The following is a 21,107-nucleotide window of genomic DNA, read 5'->3' on the forward strand; positions in this document are numbered from 1 at the left end:
CAATGGCTAAGTGACACACGTGAACTCTATATAAGCATCAGCCTTTCACGTTCAAGTTCACAATTTCCTTGTGGCTTCCCTGGAAGCGCCTTCGTACCTACGTCAAGGCTAAGCTGCCTGGATGGAGAAGGCAGGCACTGCCCTGCTGCTCCTGCCGGGGGGGTCCACTCCCTGAGTACTTCTTTTAGCTGCACATACACTGACCTCACTCCTCTCTAAAGTGAGCAGTCCTTTGATTTGATCCTTTTTCTCATAAGGCATGCCCTTCACCATCTTCATACCAATCACATTGTAATTTCTTTATATCTGGTCTTATATACCAGAAGAATGACAATCTGGCTTGCTAATCAAAATATATATTTTATATAGGATAACCCACCATTCTTTGGCCAACCTTTTTTTTTTCCCCTTTTTTGAAAGACAAATTATCCATGACTCATTCTGGAGAGACAATGCTACAAAGTATATTTTTTTTTATTTAGTCAGATCTTTACATTATTCTTAGCCTTTTAAAGTTAACAACCTCTTCCATAATCAGTGTAGAGTGACAGCCCCCCAGGCAGCAATGCCAACCACTTCTGTCACAGGATGGAGTAATGTGCTCTTTGGAAGAGCTTATGTCCTCACCAAGCACAGAGGGAGCCCAGAAACTTGACATTTCACCTTCCTACTCCAGCATCTCTTAACAAATAGCGGCATTTACAGATCAACTGCTTCACAGTGAGACTCAGATCACTTAATCTGGACTTTCTGAATCACCCAGGCTCTGTAGTTTCATCTAGTTCATCCTTCACCAAGTCAACACTGAGACAAAATGTCAAGGCAAGTACCTAAGCTCAAGCTGAAGAGGTGATCATGCTGTTGCAATCATTGAAGTTTGGTTTGATGGTAACTCAGTTCCTCAGTTCAGAATTGGTACCTCATTTCTGACTAGAATTTATCTAGCTGTGCATTTTAGGCATTTCACACTTTTTGCTGAATAGCGTTTTTATACCCTATGGCCACTTCTTGTAAAATGAAGAGTTTTCCACATAGGGCACGATTTCTGGCCTCAAATAATTTTTGTGGTTTGTCTCTGTGCTCTTTTCAATTTGCCATCATTTCAATTATAACACAGAGCCCAGAACTTGACCCATTTATTGTCTTTACAAAAGCTACACAGAAGGCAGTATCACCTATATATTTTCATGCAACTCCTCCTTTTAGAAATATATCATCCTGCACTTACACTGTTTAGAAATCATTTAATCAAGGTACTACGCAGATATTTATCTTCTTGTACATTTGAATCATAAATAACTACCTCATCCATTCATCACTTTTGTTGCTATTCTAGGAATGTCCTGTAATGGACTTCCCCAAGGAGGGTAGCTCTACAATTGCACACAGTAGCCAAGTGTGCACATTTAGATGTCTACAATTCTGAAAGGTAAAAAATAACCATAGGTCATGTTTTGGAAGAAAAGCATGTAATTTTTGTTGACATGCTTCTTTGAAGATTTTCTTTTACATTGTAAATTCAGAAGTCCAAAGATGCAATTAGAAGGTCATTCATCGCTCCTATTAACTTAAATCTTGGTTATGGAGTGTTATGGCTTTTAAATGCCTCTTATTGACCAGCAATGAAGAACACAAATGAAAAATTGGTATATGGTACAATGCACACCTGGATTAGCCAAACTAGAAACCCTTGATGACAGCATCACCTTTTTCCTTTACCTTTATATACCGTGATGGAGAACTATTCCATGATTCATCCAAGCTTTTAGTCTCTACAAACACATTAAAAAATTAATAACTATAAGCAGTTAATTAATTTTCCAAGTAATGATACTGATACTCTTTTGCCACTTTTGGGGTAGGCACTAGAAATCTTAGTAGATTAAGGTGATGTGCAAAGCGAAGAATAGTCAACAATGCAGAAGCCCAGACCATTCCCGAAGAAAGCCCAACTCACACTGCTCTGTGTTTTTCCAAGGGGATTGCCCCCTGTGCAATGCCCCTATTTTGAAAATTGCTGATGGCTTTTTCAGGGTACACTCAGCACACAAAAGCACTGAAATCACCCACGTCTGCCTCTGGGTGACAAGTGCTCACGCACAAAAAGCAAACCAGGCTTTGCTTAATTCAGGTCAAAATTTAAGGCTGTTCTGGTGATTTCTGAATCTTCCCACCTTTCTACTCCCAGAAGCAGCTCTCCTTTTTCTTACATCATTCTTGTGCTTCCTCCAGTCTCATAACCATTTTCATTTCTGTCTGTACAATGCTGCCCATGCTTCCTCACGGAGGCAAATGGTGCTCATTTGCTCTTACAGAAGCATGACTCAGCCATGAACCCATCCTTTGGCCAGTTGCACTAGCCAAAGGTCACTGAAAGCGTATTCGGATGAAAAGCAGTGGCTGAGGTGCAAGGTGGCCAGTGTTCGTTATTAACCAAATAATTACATCTGAGCTCATGTCGCTTCTGTAAGCAGCCTGCTGCCAAACAAAGATAGGAAGCACAGAAGAACAGAAAGATTTCCTTCAAAGATCAGTACCTACCTTTTCCCTACCGAATCACTCCTAAGTTTAAATTTAGGCACCTTGCATGAATGTCCTACTAACGTAAGTGCCTAAAATTACCTGTCAAGCCGGTAGAGAAGGTTAGATGCCTCTGAAGGCATCCAAAGACATCTTATCCCCGTAGCATAAAGCTGAGGGTAGGAAGGTCGGACTTCTGATGTCTGGAGAGTCACTAGCCCACACGTTCTGCACCATGGGCTGGGGTCAAAGGGACTTGCCAAAGCCAGAGGAAGTCAGTGCCTGAGATCTGTAAAGAAACTAATGGAACCACCAACGTATTTCTCCTTTTAATCTTTCTGTTGTTAACTAACAATGAAAAAACTCCTAATCGTTTCTTCCTAATCATCTACAATACCTAATAGAAACTTGAAACACAAGGTCATCGCCTGATACCACCCACAGCAGCTTCTTTTCTTCTTTTTGAAAGTGATTTTCTCCCTACGAGCTGCTAAAAACCCAGTTCACCCCTTGGAGTCTTTGTCATTTGTGAAGGTTCTCAGTCATCCTGGCAAACATTGCTTACTAGGAGCGCTTGGCAATGTCACCCTGCAGATTTTCCATGACATTTATTCCTTTTCCATCTTCTTTACTAGGGCCTGATATTTTTCAGAACTGTAGAAAAAGTGACTTATTGATAGGCACAGCTTGTGAGAAAGCTAGCTGCTTATGATGGGATGTTCCTCGTTACAAACACTTCACCCTTCCACTTATCTCCAGCAGTGGACTGTATTAGCAGATAGGCAGTTTATTTATGTGCCACCTTGCTTGTAGCAGCACACTATAGATCACATAGCTTCCTTTAGTTATCAGGTGTGACAAGAGGGTATGACAAAAACATGACATTAAAGGTTACAACGCTCAGATGCCTCTCCCAAGAGAAACTTTCAGGCTCCCAAGAGCCCTGCTTTCAGGCCAGAATTGGCAGCAGGGAGGTGGGGATGTTAGCCCCACACCCCCCTTCCCTGGTTTTCCTGGGACATGCTTTCCCCCCTCCCCCACCCTTTCCAGCATGCTGAATCCTTGCCAGGGTTTTAATCGAGGGGCAACCATTGCAGAGCCACAGCTCTGGCTTTGCTACTGCCTCTCGATCAATACAGCTCTTGCTCACGCTGCTCCTGCAAATGCATATGAGGGGAAATTCATTCCGGAGGAGAGGGCTTGCACAGACCTCAAACAACATCGTTACCTTCTGCAGCAGCTCAGGGCCCCATTAACCAGACTCTGTGCAATGCCCTTGTCTTTCAGTGCAACCGGTGTACGGTACCGCAGGAAAAGGATTTCAGCAACACACGTGTGAGACTTGTTATTGTTGTCCATGTTCATCCCTCGTTGTTACTAAATTCCACTATTGTCTTTCGCTCGGGAGATCTCATTGAATGTATCCTAATGAACTTGCAGTCACTTCAAAAACTGCTGAGAAAGTGACTGTAAGGGATTAGTGATCTCATCTGCAAGGGTACTGCAACTGGGGTGGGGGGAGGAAGAGAAAACTGCCTCGGTTATACAGACAGAGATATTAAAGGCAATTTTCAGGTGGAGCCTAAAGTCTAAAGGTTGAGTAATTCCACATCTCTGCACCGTAACACCTGATAACCCTCCCACATGCAGAACAAAGGCAGGGCATCTTGGGAATCTCCCATTATCTCTATGTTTCAACCTTCTCCCTCTAAACTCTTCTATTGTCATCTCTAAATTAAACTTCTTCAATTTCAAGGCTCTGAACGACTCCATCACAGCTTGCATCTGCATTAGAAAATAAATTCTGTCACTGGCAGTCTCATTTCTTTCTCTGAAGGAGAAGCACGACCTGTTTCCTCCCAAAACCCACCCACAGGTCCTGCATACGTGGTCTTTGCAGACCAGACTGCCTTTGGAAACGTGCTCGGGATGCAAAGAGCCAGGTACAAGAGCACTTAGTGCATTCTGCCCACCCCTGTTTGGTGAGAACCAGTGCTCCCATTGCAGAGAGCTATGTCACGTACTGGGAAGGATTTCAGCAATGTGACTGCTCTTGCCTCGCTGCGGAGAGCATCCTCAGTGCCTGTCCTCCTCCCAGCAGTCTCACTTCACCTACGTAGCATCTCCACAGGTGCCACAGAGCCCAGAAATACCCAGGAACACCTCAAACCACAAATATTCAGATTTAACTTGAGCACCAAACCCTGGGACTTCTGTGAGGCTTCCTCCTTCATGTCACCCTGCCCCTTGCCAACAGGATTCATGTTCCTGTAAGGTCATAATTTTCCCTTTTTGGAGCTGTTTATACAGGCAAATGTATTATTCTTAAGTTATTTGTTAAAGATAAGAAATAAAATTACTGTCCAGAATGGGAGACAAGACTGTTATTCTTTCCCTGCAGCAATATATGTTATTCTTTGTGTTTAAAAGAATGACCACAGTCTTTTCAGGGTATTAACTGTTGTTTTCTTTTTCTTGTAGGTAGACCAAAGAAAAGAGATTGAGGATTTAAAAAAAATAATCTCATGGAAGGGAAGTTTAATAGCAACTTACATATTTGTTTGCATTTCTTGATAAAGTTTAATTATAAAGCCTTCATAGACCAGCTTAAAAATAGACATGTCATGTAGTGGTAATAATTATACTAGTAATAATTTTTTTTTTTTTTAAGAGATTGGAGTCTGACAAAAATTGGGATAACACAGAAGAAATTGCTTACAGTTAATTTTAATAGAAGTAAGGCAGCAAAGAAAAGCAGATAAATCTTTCAATACAGGAAACCCCAAAGCTTTCTTTGACCTCTATGCAGATATAGCTGAATTGAGAACCCTGTGTTCATTAATAATTTTAATATCAGACATCGTCACTGAATTAATCCTGTCCAGGTATTGCCATTCTGCCAACTGAAGTCTTTTGAAAAAAGAATAACCTAAAAAATGCTTCCAGTTGGGAAAACCACCCAAATTTTGTCACTTCAGGGATGGAGGGGCTTGTTCCTTACCTTCTCCCTTCCCCTTTTCCTCCCTTCCAAACTTGCCTGCAACATTTTCCTTATTTTTATTTTTTTTAAACCAGTTTTTCTTTGCTTTATTTTAACACTGAAAAGGAATTAAAAGAAAGCAGGGCAACCCCTTAGCAGAATGGCTCAGTAAAAAGTTTGATTATTCAGGCAGATCCCACCAATATATAGCCACACGTCTCATAGATAGCAGACATCCCCCTCTATCACACCTCTTTCTAATCGTTGGGAAGGGAGATGCTTGTGGACAGTTCTTGAACAGAGAAAAGAAAAACCAAGCCCAGACAGGTCGGTTCAGTGACCTGAACTCATCCCTTGCCACGTCCATGGCTAAGTGCCTCTGCCCAGTGCTTGGAAGAGGCTCAGAAAAAGAAACCCCCAGGGGGATAATCCACAGACACCAGTGCTAAAATGGACCCGGGTGGGATTTCTGCTCTCTGCTGAGGGCTTGGTGTAAGCAACCACTGTCAGCTGGGGAAGAGAAGCCAAAGAGCAGAGTTGAGGACTTCACCACCAGCCAACCCAACGTTCTACTCATCGCAACATGTTAACCCCTCAAATGCAAGTTTTAGGCAAAGTTATTTAAACAAAATGAAGTGCTTGCTTCTATGCACAAATATTTTGTAGTTACTTTTTCCTGGAGACTTCAAATTTGTCATTTCCCTGAGGTTTCAAACCACATCCATCGCCATGGCATCTCACGCCGCCTCCCACCTGGTGTGGCTGTGCCTGCAGCCACTGCAAAATACTGACCTGCAGTGCAAAACCGAGACTCCTGTTTGTCGTTGCTCACGTGCTCTAGGCTCCGTCACAGCATTAATTCTATTTCCAGAAAAAGAGGGCATTGTTAATCCCTTACCTCCTCTTCCACTTTCTAGGTGCTTGCTTTCACTACAGCAGTTTGCACAGTGGGTTGGAACTTGAGGCGTGCGCACAGACACATCGATTCTGGCTTCGCTGCACTAATTTAAATACCTTGCCCAGACAAATCAGATGACAGGCTTAATGTGCAAATGGACACTGGGAGAAAGGTTCAGGGAGGGAAAAAAACACCAGATCATTCTGTTACAGAAACGGAGAGGAATTCTCCTAGGTTCAAGATCCTGAATTTACAGGAAAGATTCTTGCAAAGCATTGGATATTACAGCACTTAGTTTCACATTCTGAATGCCCTTGGTATAACCTTGCCTGGTTTTTGCCTTTTTTTTATTTTAACCAATTTTCAGTTCATCAGTAGAAGAGAGGGAAATGAACTACACCGAGGTGGTACATCACCTTTTTTAGGAAAGATGAGGCAGTCAGGAAGTTACATGGTGAGATAGAGATTGAATAATATGATTGTATGTATAATCCAAGTTGATACGGAAGTCATATTTTTTTCCTGTTCCCACACTGCCTGGCATCATTTTTCTTTGGAGCCTTTAATATTTTCAGAAGAGAAAAGAACATTAAAAGAAACTTCTCATATTAATAATTTGACCATCATGCAAGTTCTGCAAATCAAAAGCTGAGCTGACAATACGGGCAGCCTGAAATCACATCCCCTTTTTGATTTAAATGCTGAGTTCTCACATTGCTACTGGAATTTTATAAATAATTGCCTGCTTATACCCGTTGGAAGTTTTTGCCTCCTGGGAATTTTAGCTGTGTTTGTGCAAACTCATTCTTTCTGTTCAGGATGGGAATACCAATAAATTGAGGCAGTTCACCTCCGCGCAAGGGCTTTGGGTGTTAGCCACCGCTGTTCCTACTTGCTTTGCTCCAAAACGTAGCATCATCCTCTCCTGCCACGTTCGGAAGCAAGCTCCGAACGCAGGGACTTGCCAGGGTGTGAGACGGCCTTTGATGAAAGGCAGCACCAGCATCTCCCAGCCAAGCAAAACCTTCAGCACAGGGACATGCTGGCCAGGAAAACTTAATTTATCAATGCTAAATAGTGCTGGGATCCCTCTGCAGGAGAACTTCAAGCTGCTGTCAGAGAAGCAAAGGAAAAAAAATCTTACTTTCTGAGTGTGTTGCACCTCTAGAACCAGGCTGAAAGGCAAGGCTGAGAGATCCTGATTGCACTGGTATTGCACTGCTAATTCCGTACGGTGCGGGAGCATCTCTCTGGGTCCAACCTCTCCTTAAAAGCAGACGAGCCACGTTCTTCACACACTGCTCTTCCTTGTCCATATGCTGATGAGGACATGATGAAATATTTGTGTTAAAATACAAAATCAACCTAAAATCTACCATTTTTACCTCCCTGTAAGGCCTCTATATGTAATAATTTCCAAATATGTCTACTAAGGCAAAGATAATTCCTGAAGGAAAGAATATATATTATTTTGTTTAAAAGCAGTATCCTTCTGCCCCAAATGTCTTTTGATCTAGAAACATTTTTGTTTAAAATGAAGTTTGAGGATTACAAGTCACAAAATTGGGAAAGAATCCACATAAAGTCTGATTAAATGAAGAAGTGGTAAATATCATACTGATCCATAATCACCTGCATACCTCAAGCTCTAGGAAAGGTGACTACCCAGCTAGACATTTGTAATTAACAGAAGATTGGTTAAAAAAAATATAAAGAACAATCAAAGCAAGGGTTTTGCTAGCCCAGGATCTCAATCACAGATAAATCAGGAATACACAGTGTTAAACCAGCACCTTCTAAGCTGTAATTCCTCAGGTCTGAGGAAATACATTTTAAAAAGCCTGAGGAACCTCAAAGGAACGTTTCTAAAAACTCCATGAAGGCAGAAACGTCTTGCCACATCTGCTGGGCAGACCAGACCCCACTGCCATTGCCTGGCTGGGACCTCCTGTGGGGATTTTCCCAAAGGAAGAGGCAAGGAAGGACCACAGGAGGAGAAGAGATGAGCCTAGGCCGTCCCAGCCATGGGACATGCTCTGAAATCCTCCAGCAGGTTCACAGCTGTTCCTGCGCACCGGCTTTCTTCTATCCCAGGGAACTCATTTTCTGATAAACACAACTCGCCACTTGTTTTTGAAAAAGGGGAAGAGTAACAACTTCATTAGAGCAGTTGGCATTTTGACGATCCTTCTCACAGCTCCTCTCAGCCTCCATGTCCTCCCTTTGACAGGGGAAGGAACAGCAGCAGTCGCTTTATTTATTTATTTCAATAGGCAGCATTTTTCTGTAATCAAGTATTACATTTTACGAAGCTGATTTTCTGAAGCATGAAATGGGTATATAAATACAATTCCATGATCTGTAACATCCGATTTCAGAATCTTTTATTGAGCAAGAGCTATCTAACAGGAAACTAAATAAATTCTCATTTCTTGGAAAGTTAAACGTAAATATTCAAAAGCATTAATCATGCAAAGTGAATTTGGGGACCTTACATTTATTTCAGATGTTTTGGTTTATTTGAATAAATCCAAAATGCAATGTTGTGTTGTTTTGGGTTTGTTTGGTTTTTTTTCAAAGCCTGGGCATGTGTAACAAATTGCTTTTTCACCCCTTTTCTTTCTGTAACCTGCACAGACACAACAGCTCGAAGGCACTGCTGACGCTCTAATCCCCGGGGAGCATGGTCACCCATCCTCCCACAAGGGCTATCCAGCATGACAGGTCCCAAATCCTCCTGGAAAAGTGCCAGACCTTCAGGAAAAGAGGGATCCAGGGTGCAGCCCTCTGCGGACAGCTCGGGGAGGGTGGGTTGTATTGAGGCACCCAGCGTGGATCTTGGTGCAGCGCAAAACGTCTGTGCCGGGACTGGAAGCACAGAGCCTGGCTGCTCCTCACCCTGGATGCTTGCCTACACTTACCTCCACGCTCTTCTAGATCAGATCATCCCCTCTTTTACAGTTCTTCCAATAAACCGTCCTTTGCTTTTTCCAGCTAAATGGTGTACTGCTTCTTCTCCACCTTCAGTCTCCAAGGAGCTTGGTTTTCCATGAACAGACTGATTCCCTAGGTCCTTACTACTGGTGAGTATTCGGATTGTAGCGATCTGCATCAGTCCCAGGCTGATTACACCCTGAAATACAACAGATAAAGCATTTACTTCTGCGTATCGTCCCTCCTAAGCGGAGATGCTCGTATGCCGACCCAGACTGTGGCAGCATTTGAAGGTTTCGATGTTTCTCTTCACTCAACAGCACTTTTTAAATGACTTTAAAACCTAGTGGTGTTTCCCAGTCCAGCTCTCCAGGGAAACCTGGTGCCCTCCCATGTGGCCAGGCACTGGGCACAGTCCCAGCTCTGCAGCACCCCTCTGGAAATGCCTGCAGCCAGGATAGCACAGCTTGGGAGACCTGGCAGCCCAACGAGCATCGGAGTTAAAGACAGGCATCAGGAGAGCGTAGTGGCTAGCAGAGAGCTAACCATTTGGGAGCTCAAATATTTGCAAAGTCATAGGCTGACCCAGACTACTAGGGAGATCTGGAATACCAATAATCACTTTTCTTGTGTCAAAAGTGATCTGGTGTTGATAGTTCCTCAGTCTTGTTTATCTGCTGCTGGGTACTGTGAGAGGGAACTACGCGGAGAGCAAAAGGTCTTCATCTCCTTAAATTGGTTTTAATACCTAAAGAAATGCTTGTGAGAGCGTGTCCTGCAGCCTCCTACAGTGCTTAATTGCTAAAAGAGAGTTACAGAATGCTGAGCTAAGTGTTGAAATGAATTAGATCCGCAGAGTCCTGAGATGTGCTCCGCTTTGGCACTCCTCATCAAGGCAACACCATGCAGGTCCACATTGAAAAGATAAACAAGCGGGTTTTTTCTTTAATTATCCAGCATCTGTCTGTCTTTAGAATTCTATATGAGCATAACAGGCCAAAATTAACAAGAGGATCCTGGAAAGGTTGAGCTAGAGTTTAGTTTCATTGTGATCCCATTAAAAACTCAGCAGCTGTAGCCCCACTGATTTCAATAAGCTCCGATTCGACCTAATTGATTACACCACGCCAAGTAGAAATAAAAAGGAGACTGGGCCGCTACCTGTGCAGCAGCTTGGGAACTGATGTGGTACCCACCTGTCCATGTGCGAGTAACTTCATCCAGATGGGGAAAACGATGCACAACTCTTCAGCCCCACATCAGAGCATCCAGTTGGAGTGCAACCATCCGCCTGGCAGAACGGTGTTCCCCAAAAATGCCAGTGAGCGTGCCTGTGTGCCAGTCACCTTCCCAGAGACATGACTGATCATCGAGCACCAGCTGTTGTATCGCTGTTGGATGAGCAGACCTGAAAGAGCCAATTATAAGCATTCTTCCGGAGGGGTGCAGTAACAGGAGAAAATGTTAATTTGGTAGGAGGGAAAGACACATTGCTTCAGAAATGTGAGCTGCCGCTTTCGCATTAGAATTACTGCAGCTCCCGGGAGAACAGGACTGTGCCCAGGAAAGAGTGAAGAAAAGCTTCCTCTGCATGACAATTTGAGGAACCTTCAATTCTCTGCACACATCGGAAAAAAAAATGCATACAAAGGAATATTTCCATGTGAGGTTCTAGGGGAGATATTGAGGGAAGAGAAAAGTACAATCTCTTTTTGCTGGAAAAAGAAAGGAGACATCTATTTGGGCTCAATTAAAATTAATTAGCATAGTAATACCATTTTGACTTTCTAAGCTTTCTCCACAAATCTCATCTCTCTAGCTACCAGGGGACAGGAATTGCTAGCATTGAATGCATGGTGTATATACACATCGGTTTTTATTCCCATGGGTATTTAAGCCTGTGATACTGGTATGCTAGCACATAGTGGGGTACTGGAACGCTAACTTGCACGACTTTACACATCTAGTTTAGATTCAAGCTTTTAAAAAATGATTAATAATTATTATTATTTTTTATTAGTATGAAATGGAGGCAGGAATCCTCTTCAACCCCCTTTGCAAGAGAAGAAACTGCACTGTTGAGGAGAGCCGCATCCCTGGGCTGAGCTCAAAGGGCAGTGGCAGAAGGAGGAGCACAGCTCTGCTCATCTCCATCCCCTTGGTTACACAGAAACCCACGGCCTTTCCTTCCCTCCCCACTCCAAATAACATTCCATAGAGGAAGTTACTGTTAAGGAGAAAATATCGCAAACAACTATAATAATTTGGTTCAAGCATTTTCACTTTTCCTATCACTACATCACAAAACGCTTTGCGCTGGAAGGGCTGCAGGGGAAGGAACGCACCTGCCCATGCTGCCAGGATAATGCCACGGGAAGAGCGAGGGTTTGTAGGAACCATCAGAGTGAGCAAGCCTTCTCCTGAGGAAAAAACCCATATGTGTCCTGCTACTGGCTAGCATGCTTCCCAGCCCCAAAAGTCCTCTTATACAGGCAAAAGAAAGGGAAGGATAAGAGGGACTGATACCAGGAGCTTGAGGTGCTCCAGGAGAGATGCCAGTTGCTGTGCTGGGACATCCCCCAGGGCTTCTCAGGGTAAGAAAAGGCCAGGGAGAGATGGAGCTGCTTGGAATTACTATGGCACAAGGTGAGTAGAGAAGATATTTTTGCCGATTATAGAATCACAGAATTGTTTGGGTTGGAAAAGACCTTTGAGATCATCGAACCCAAACATTAACCCAGCACTGCCAAGCCCACCACATCTATATGTTTTAAATCCTCCCAGGGCTAGTGATTCCATCACCCTCCCTGGGCAGCCTATATTTTTCCTAACATCCAATCTAAACCACCCCTGGCACAACCCAGAGTAAATTAGCCAAATCAAACAGTAGATTTTAATTTTTTTTTCTAAGAAATTCTCCTTCTAAGCCATGCTGATGGAACACTAGCGTTGTTGTTTTCCTTAGATTTTGGGGTGAGTTTTTTGTTTGTTTTGGTTTTGGTGTTTGTTTGGGTATTTTTTTAAGAGTCAGAAGGATATTAGCGTTTGTTTTTTTTCTTTTTCAAAGTAAACGATGCCAAACCACAGAGGTCCCAGTCTCTTTGCAAGCATCCTTCATTAGAATGAAAAATTGTCCATTTTGATGGATGTCACATTTCGTAATGGATGGAAACGGGAAGGTTTAGTGAGCTGAGCCTGCTGCCTGTGCCTGCTGCACCTGAATCTTGAGAGCCCGAAGAGCAGGAGGGGGTTTTCAGAAGCGTATTTTCCCCTCCACCAACTCTGCTCACACTGAATTGATGGCAAAACCTCCTGTAAAGATCCTACCCCTTATATTGCAACACTAATAAAACCATCTCAGCAAAGCAAACAGCACAGTCACTGGACTGTTTTAAATTCAAGCCACAGCTTAGTCAAAAGCTGTTGATGGAGAAAAATTTTAGTGCGAGCTAACAGGCTGTGATGAGCCACTTCATTCCTCAGCATTATTCACGTGCTGTCGGATAAAAACTCTCACTTTGAGAAAGTGGAAGACAGGATAGCCTGAGACAGACATTTTGTGATCACACCAACTTGGGGAAAACGGCATACAGGCTTCGTTTAAAAGTCGGGTTTTAATAAGGCTGAAAAATAGCCATTAAAGAAAAACACCACCAAAAATCTTCCTCCATTTTAGCATATGCAAATTGAGTGCAAGCCCTGCTGTCTTCACACTCACATTAATGCCACACAGAACAGAATATTATACTTTTTTTTTTTTAACTGAAGAGTTTTATCACCTGCAGCAAGGTCCACATTATAGCAGCACAAGGAGAAGGCTGTGGGAGTGATCAAGAAGAGCAATAGCCAGCGCCAGAAGCCCACAGCCTTTCAGCAGAGTGTTTTCTCTGTTCAAAAGCACCAATTTAACAAAATTCCTGTGTTCTTACAGAAGGCACACACATCTTTTGTTAGAAAGTGAATGTGGAGTCTCCCACCTCCCACCAGCCATCCTTGGGGACATGCTCCTGGTCTACCGCCGAGCCCGGAGCAGTACAACCAGCTCCTGGGGGACCCAGTTGGAAACCTCAGGGATCTGGCATCTGCAGATCTCTTTTCCCAACACACCTGAGCTGTAGCTTGCAGCACAGGAGCCCTGGTAAGTTCCTCCAGGCTCCAAAGAAACTACCCACGGTGGGGTCTCCTCCGAGATCTATAGCTTGAGTGCCTGGCCACAGCAGCTGTGCCCCAGCCCAGTTATTTAAATTCAGGTGCCTATAGCACACCCTGCCAACGTACCCTAAGCACCTCCTGCAGTTGCAAGCATTAACTTATCGGGGATGAGGAGGGTTTAGCAACTTTATCATCCCTTCTCACATATCTCCTGCTGAAGGCACGAAGGAGGTAATGCCATCTACAGGAGGAAAGCTTTCATGCCCTTGAAGGGAATTACTTGTCTAATAAAATTCAACAAATATTTATATATATGCATCCTGTTCTCTGTTTACCTGCATCCTTCCAAGAAAAGAAAGCCAAGGAACAGCAGCTGTTTTCTCCCCAGGTGCACAAAATAATATTCAGGGAAAAACAATAAACGGGAAAGCAAAGCATTTTACACTCAGATTTACAGGATATTCATCATCTGGACAGAGGCAATAATGATCTTGGATGACATAGGGACAGATCTTGCTGGAAGTGTGATGAATCTAAACCAAGACTCAGAATTTAGAGGGCTGTCAGGGTTATTGCTTACTCTTGCTTTGCTGTTTTATCTTAGAATAATGCATTACCTTTCCTCTGGCTCACCACTTTGGCCTGAAGCTGATACACTCATTCCAGCAGCATTGCTGCAGCATTTCAGCAGTGCAAATGAAACCAGCCTGAGAGGCAGAGTATCACATGGCATGAAGCGTGCTTTAATATGGTTATCTTTGCTGAAAGAAAGATCTCCAATATCACAGCTCAGGAAGAATTTTGTTAATAATTGAGCACGGTACCTGTGAAACTGTTGGAATTTTTCTGACGCATAGGTACAAGGAAATGAGTTTTAATGTTGCAGAATTTGCGTTCTGCAACATGGACGGTGCTTCTCGCCTTTTCCCCAGCAGCTGGACTCGAGAAGGAACATCACTGATGTGGCACCGCATGACCGGGCTGGCTGTGAGCAGGCTGATACAACTCAAAGTGGGGCATCTCTGCAGTTTTATAAAACATGAAAATTGAATAAACCTTAAACATTATTAAACAGATCAGGCCAAGAGCAGCAAAACCAGGAAACATCTCTTTCTGGGGTGTTACGGGTAGTGATATCCCCAGCCCATGAGGCGGGGAGATACAGCTGTGTGGTACCTAAGTACCACCTGGCAGGCATTCTGAAAGGGATGCTGGCATCGGCTCCGGAGCAGAGGGTTTTCTGCCTTTCTGGTCCAAAAGAGATGGCTGCAAGAACAGGGAGCATGCAAAACAATTGAAACGGGATGTATGAAGGAGACCACGTTACTCAAAATGCAAGGAGTCACTGCTATTTCTGCACATCTTCTGTCTGGCACCGACCCTAGGCTCAAGTCGTCTTCAGTAGTCTCAGCTGAATTAAAAGAGTGAGGAGAAACAGGAATTTATCCAGAAACACAGACTTGATTTCAGCGACCTTCAGGAGCTTCTCTGTTTCCAAAGAAGTGATCTGTACTTTCAGTTTGGAATTGTACTTGTCAGAGTGGTGGTGGGGCAGGGGATTAACGTATCTTTGCAAATAATTCACCTTTTCCAGTGTTGAAATATTTCTGAATACCAGTCATGGATACTGTATTAGAATGGTTATTAAGAGAAATCTCTTAGGAGAAACACACCTTCATTAGTCGTTATCCACTAACTGTTTAGACGAAGATTCCAGGCAGGGATAACACTTTTCCCTGCTTTGACATGAGCCACAGTATGTGCGGAACAGCCTGATCCCAAAGCTGCTCCAGGTAAACTGGTTTGCTTCAGCTTAGTTTAGGATAAATCATTCAGCTAAACAACATTAGGTGCAATTAGCTGCCTAGTAGTAGAGCCTTCCAGTGTAAGTTATTGGATGGGGCTTGGAGCCACCTGGGCTGGTAGAAGGTGGCCCTGCCTGTGGCAGGGGAGTGGACTGAGAGGGCTTTGAGATCCCTCCCAACCCAAATCATGCTGTGATTCTTCTTAAAACAATAACAACAAAACCAACGATGGCTTCCTGGTGGCTTCCACGTAGTGCTATTACCAGGGGACTTCAAGATACATAAAATTTCCCACCCTTTGATCTCCAGCTACTGCAGAACTTCAAATTTTCTCTAGTCTGTTTCCCCTCCCCCCCCCCCCCATTTATTCCTTGATAATCAAGTGATTAAGTGGTGAACCACCAGCTGAGATGAGAGCAGATGAGAAGTGGCAGGCTGTATTTAAATAGAGAAGCTGGACGGATGAACAGAGGCTCTAACAACTGGGTCTACTCCAGAGGAATGCCAGGAATAACGTGTCAGCTGAAAAAACCACAAGCCCTCACTCTTGTCTTCTCTTCATGATGGCAAATACTTGTTCCCCAGCTCCACGCAAAGTAGTTTCGGAGAGTTATGTCTGTCCTGGGGAAACTAAAAGGCATCAATAAGCAAATGCCATATGGCACTCCTGGAGTTGTTTCAGTGAGTAGCTGGGTGGTGGGATTGGGGTCTGGAGGCAGAAGAGCAGGCTGTGCTTTGGCCAGTGCCAGCAAGCATCGTCCCAGTAAGTTACTGGAAGTCTGCTGGTGTGCAGCAATGTGTCAGTGACAGGGGATCTGAGCCCTGGGTTTTGGAAAGGGGGAACAGGGAGCTGTGAAGGAGTGATCAGCGAGGCTCTCGCTGCTCCTGCTAGTTCAGCACCCAGAGTAGAGAGGCAATTCATATTTGCCTTTCAAATTTGGGCTGAATTCTCTGCACAGCGTTCAAACATCCCGGTTCCCTCCCATGACAGCTTGTGAAAGTCAAGATTCCCTCACGATGGCTTTGACCTAATCAGTGTTCGCTGATTCGATTAGCTCACTCTCCATGTTCTGTTCTTTCACAACCTTGATAATCCTTTTGTAAGGAAAGAAGGGGAGAGGGAGGAAAGCGCAGCATGGGAAGCTCATTAAACAGGCACAGAAAACTCAGGGAGAGTCACTTCACCAAATTTGGAACATCTACCTGGAAGATGGCCGTGACAAGCTCGGTGGCTCTGCGTGGCCCTTGGAGCCCTCCAACCAGGAATTCAGCTCTGGGGGATGCAGCCATATCCCAGTTTTCAAGGACTTCATCCTGCTGCAAAGCATTAAAGTCAGGACAGAGCTTTTTATTTCAGTAAGAAAGTGGCAAGGGCAAGCCCAGCAGCAAGCAGTATTGTGTAAATAATTACAATGCTTTATTTCTGGTACTTAGCATTTAGAGGCTCAGACCTTAGCAACTACTTAGCAACTCATCTATTTTGCTCTTAAATGGTTCTTACAGCCAAGACTTTTTCCCTTCTTCAGGGAGTGGCATGTACAGTAATTGCTGGTTTATTGCAGTTTAATCATTGCAGGGTTCAGCTTCCTTGAAGGCATCCAAATAAATTTAGGATTTTTTGTACATTATATATGCATGTGGGTATAATTTGGGTGCAGTCTTGCCATTTACTTGGACTGAAGCACATTGTGCTGAATCCTGCAGACAGCCTGATACGGTAAATCTCTCATTGCTTATAAAGCATCATTAATATAGTCACGGGTAATATATTGGTACAAAAGGTCACACAAGTTACAAGTCATTTGTTATAAGAATTTGGGAGGAGACTACACAAAAAGCGTTAAAATAATAGGGTGGTAGCTATATCAAGGAAGCTGTTAGCAAAATTGTCATTAAAGAGATCTGCCAAGGGGCAGTTCTCATCAAAGTTCATTTGGTGTCAAGTTCAGCTTTACCTAAAGCTGTGCCTTATTTCATGTTGTATGGTAGGTGGAGAGAGCTGATGCTTCCACAGATCCAGACTTTAGGGGACAGGGATTGCTCCTTGGAAGTGCTTGCCCCTAACAAATTTCGCTGTACAGATGAAGGTGGCTGTAGTCCTACCTGTGACCCTCACACCAACATGCTGGAAGCTAGGTGAGATGGAGCTGGACCACAAAGTTTGCACAGATGAGTAGTTTTTTGTGGCTGGAAGGGAGGGATGGGGGAGCCTTGGTGTACCTCCTGCCGTTGCAGCAAGGAGGCACAATTTTCCTGTGAGCCATGGGCAGGGATGTCTTGGAGCAACAGGGAGTGGATTACCTCCAAGCAGTTGGGTGAACTGGTCCTAAAGCAGCCAGTTCCCACAAGCTCCTGCCCATTAATTAGTGAAAGCTTCATCAAAGCTACTATATTTCCTGCAAAATGTTTTCATTTTAATGAATCAGCATTTGCTGATGAAATCAGGTCAAGCAACTGGATATGGATATTCCATCTCCCAAAGCTTCTGTAACAAGATTATTTTCAAAGGTCATACCCACCTGCTTCGTAGGTCTTCTTCTAGAGTAGAGAATAATTGAGAGCTGGAGCAACACCTCCACCGAGCCACGCTGAAAGCTGACAGCTGAACGCGTCTTTCCACTCTTGAATCTTAGTTCATGGATGGATTGCCTGAAGAGATCAAGTGGGGAAAAAAATAATCAATGCATGATGCGACAGAGCAGCCCCTATAGTTAATGTTTATCTGCTATACGCCCATCAAACATTACATTAATCTACAAAATTGTAGTCAACACCAACAAGAATTTTACCTGCCTATGTGCAAGGAATACAGACCTTGGGCTAGTCACACATAGTAGTCAGGGACATAAAGGGGTTTAAGCTCCTGAATTTTGCATAAATCGTTAGCAGCTGAGTTCCTAGATACACAAGACCCTGAAACTGTAGCTTTCATCAGGCGCCCTCAGCTCCTGCTGCCTCACTAACTGGATTAATAAACCCTCAGCCTTTGCAAAGACCCTGCTTAGTCTTTCACCAAACTTTTTGCATTTCTCATCCAACAAGCTCACGTCCTGCCTTGCCACAGATTACAGTAACAGCTAAAGACATTCTCATTCTGTAGGTAGTTAAGTGACTGTGAATGCCAACCTCACAGCAATAAAGCTGGTGACCTTTTTTAAAGGGACATAATTTTGTTAATTATTAAGAAATCGTGCCCATTTTTTCTTAAAATCAGGTTAAGCGATATATTTCTTGACAAAAGGAATTGCATTACTATCATAAAAAGTCCAAAGCAGAACAGGCACTTCACAGCTCTTTGATAAATACGGGATAGGGTGGAATGGCCATGCAGTTTTTGCTCTAGGTTCTTCCCATTGTGCTAAGGGGTGAAATGCAAATTCCGTGGATTTCCCTCTCCGCCCACTGAGTAGATTATGTCCCCATCAATCCTGTCTGGGTGATGGTGGGGATGAGGACTTTATCTGGCTGCTTCTTGGCTGAAAGTGAGAGAAGTCTCTTTCCTCCAAATTTTCAGAGGTCTGCAAAATGGATGGAGCATGAAACAATGTGTACATACCTGTAAAGCACTGAAAGAGGTTTCCTAGGGAAGTAGGAGATTATCCAGCACTAGGAGAAGCTTTAAGAACAGATCAAATATTAGTCAGGAATGATATAGGTGTAATGAAAAATTATTTTGTCCCATTCAGCCTCTGAATCTCTTATTTTAGCAAAGAGCAAAACCAAAACATTGCCCATTCTATGTGTCCTCTTGCTTAAACTACATGAATTTGGGCTTGCTTCATTTTAATTCATTTAGGTATTCATCAGGTTATGATCTTTTTATTTCCTCATCAAACTAGAGAGTTTGATGTTTTCTTCTTAGCTCAGAGAATTTGGAATAGGGTCCAATCAACAGAGTAATCACAAACCTTTGTCACTTTCTAGAACTCATTTTTCACCATCAAAATAAATGAATATTCCAGCCTTTTTGAAATGACACATATTAGAGATATGCCCTTCATAAGATGTGGCATGTAACTAACCCATTATCAGTGAACGCACAAGAACTTCATTTTGCTTTCCAACACAAACAAGAACTGCTTCTCAAGGGAGTTGCTAATAAGATTCTGCATTGAAAGGAGTTGATTAGGCACAAAGATAGAGCACAGCAATGAATTCCTCTCTGTATTGCTAAAGAGAGTTCCAAATTAAATACTCTTTCTTGAGGAACAGCTATATAAATACGTTTGAGATTAATACTTTAGGGATGGAAGGGTCAATCAGGATAACACAACAATAAAAATATCTAAACTTTTCTAAGTCAAATGAGTTTGCATGTAGAGAAGGAAAATATCTAAACTTTTCTAAAGGAGATGAGTTTGCCTGTGAAGAAACTTGACTTTTTTTGGGGGGTACATTACCCTGACACCAAGTATCTATTCTATTGCATTGTCATGGCAAGACCTTTCCTGCTGTGCGCTTGGCACTGTTCACACTGCAAACACTTACTCCACTTACTCAAGCAATGCAGATAGGTCTTTTGGTGGCAAATTGCCCCCCCCCCCCCCAAGCATTGTTCCATCCATGTTGTGTGAAACCAGCCTGACAGGAACACTAATTATCCAACAGCTAGACAATTATCACTGAGGAAAGCTGAAAGTAAACTTGCCAATGGTTGAAGGTGTTAGTAAGCTTGCCTGATGCTCCTCTCTGTCAGCTCAGGTGTTTTACTCCATTCACCTAGTGTAAGGGAACACTCAAACTTGTTCGTCTACTTGTTTAAGGTGCCTCTTTTTCATACTTTCCCAGCATGACAATTCATTGTTCGCTATTTAAAGACACTTATCACATTGCCAGCTCTCATCTTCCACCTAATTATGTCCCTGAACTCGGTTTGTATGTTTTGCATACACGTTCTTCCTTGCTACCACAATTTCCTTTATAGCCTTTGTAGTTGCATGAATTGCTTTCTGTTAGTCTTTACTTCTCTCAGCACTGAAAATACACTCCTTGCCTTGAGGCTACTGAATATTACCTTCATCTGAAAGAATATTTTGCTATCTGTACTGATTTGTTAGTTTATCCTCAGAGGTAGGTATCTCATGTATTACTTATTGCCCTCTGTTGAAAACAGATGTTGAGCTGAAAGGTGGATTAATTCCTTTGCAGGCTTCAGCAGAATTCCTGCAAGTGGATGCCCAAGTACCTGCTACAGCAAAGTGCATCAGTGCCTCCACATCTTACTTTAAGATAATTGATTTTTTTTATTATTTTTTTTTATCTGTAGGAATTTTGGATGAGTTGACCTGGCTTACATTAGTCTGCAGCATTTTATTACCCTGTTGAAAGTCAATATGATCCTTTTGAGCATTCAGCGTTTCAAAGCTAGAGTCCCAAAGGGAATTTTGGCTCAGGGTTGTATGAACTCAGAGGGTACACAGCAAGAAGCCAACGAGGGGTCTGACAGTCACGGCCACAGCCAGCTTGATCTAGGAAACCCTCCTAGTATCCCTCTGCTTAGTGGAGGCTGGGCCACATCATCCCCAGGGGCCCTTTCAGCCTAAATGATTCCATAATTCTGGGGGTGAGGTGGTGCCGGGTGGCTCAGGAGCGCCAAAACTTCCAGCCTGCCTACAAAGATGATAACGGTGTGGCTTCGGTGTTCTTGGACCTGATCCACCCTGGATAAAGAGGTTACGGCACTGCCCCCCCTGGAAGGGCTGCTGAGCAGGAGGGATTTGTGGCTCCTGCTGAGCAGAGGTGAGTGAGCCGAGGGATGATGTTCCTTGCCTGCCTGAGACAGAATTCCACACTGCCCATGCCATGGATGGTCTCCAGA

Source organism: Falco naumanni, chromosome W (assembly GCF_017639655.2).
Source record: "Falco naumanni isolate bFalNau1 chromosome W, bFalNau1.pat, whole genome shotgun sequence".
Classification (NCBI taxonomy): domain Eukaryota; kingdom Metazoa; phylum Chordata; class Aves; order Falconiformes; family Falconidae; genus Falco; species Falco naumanni.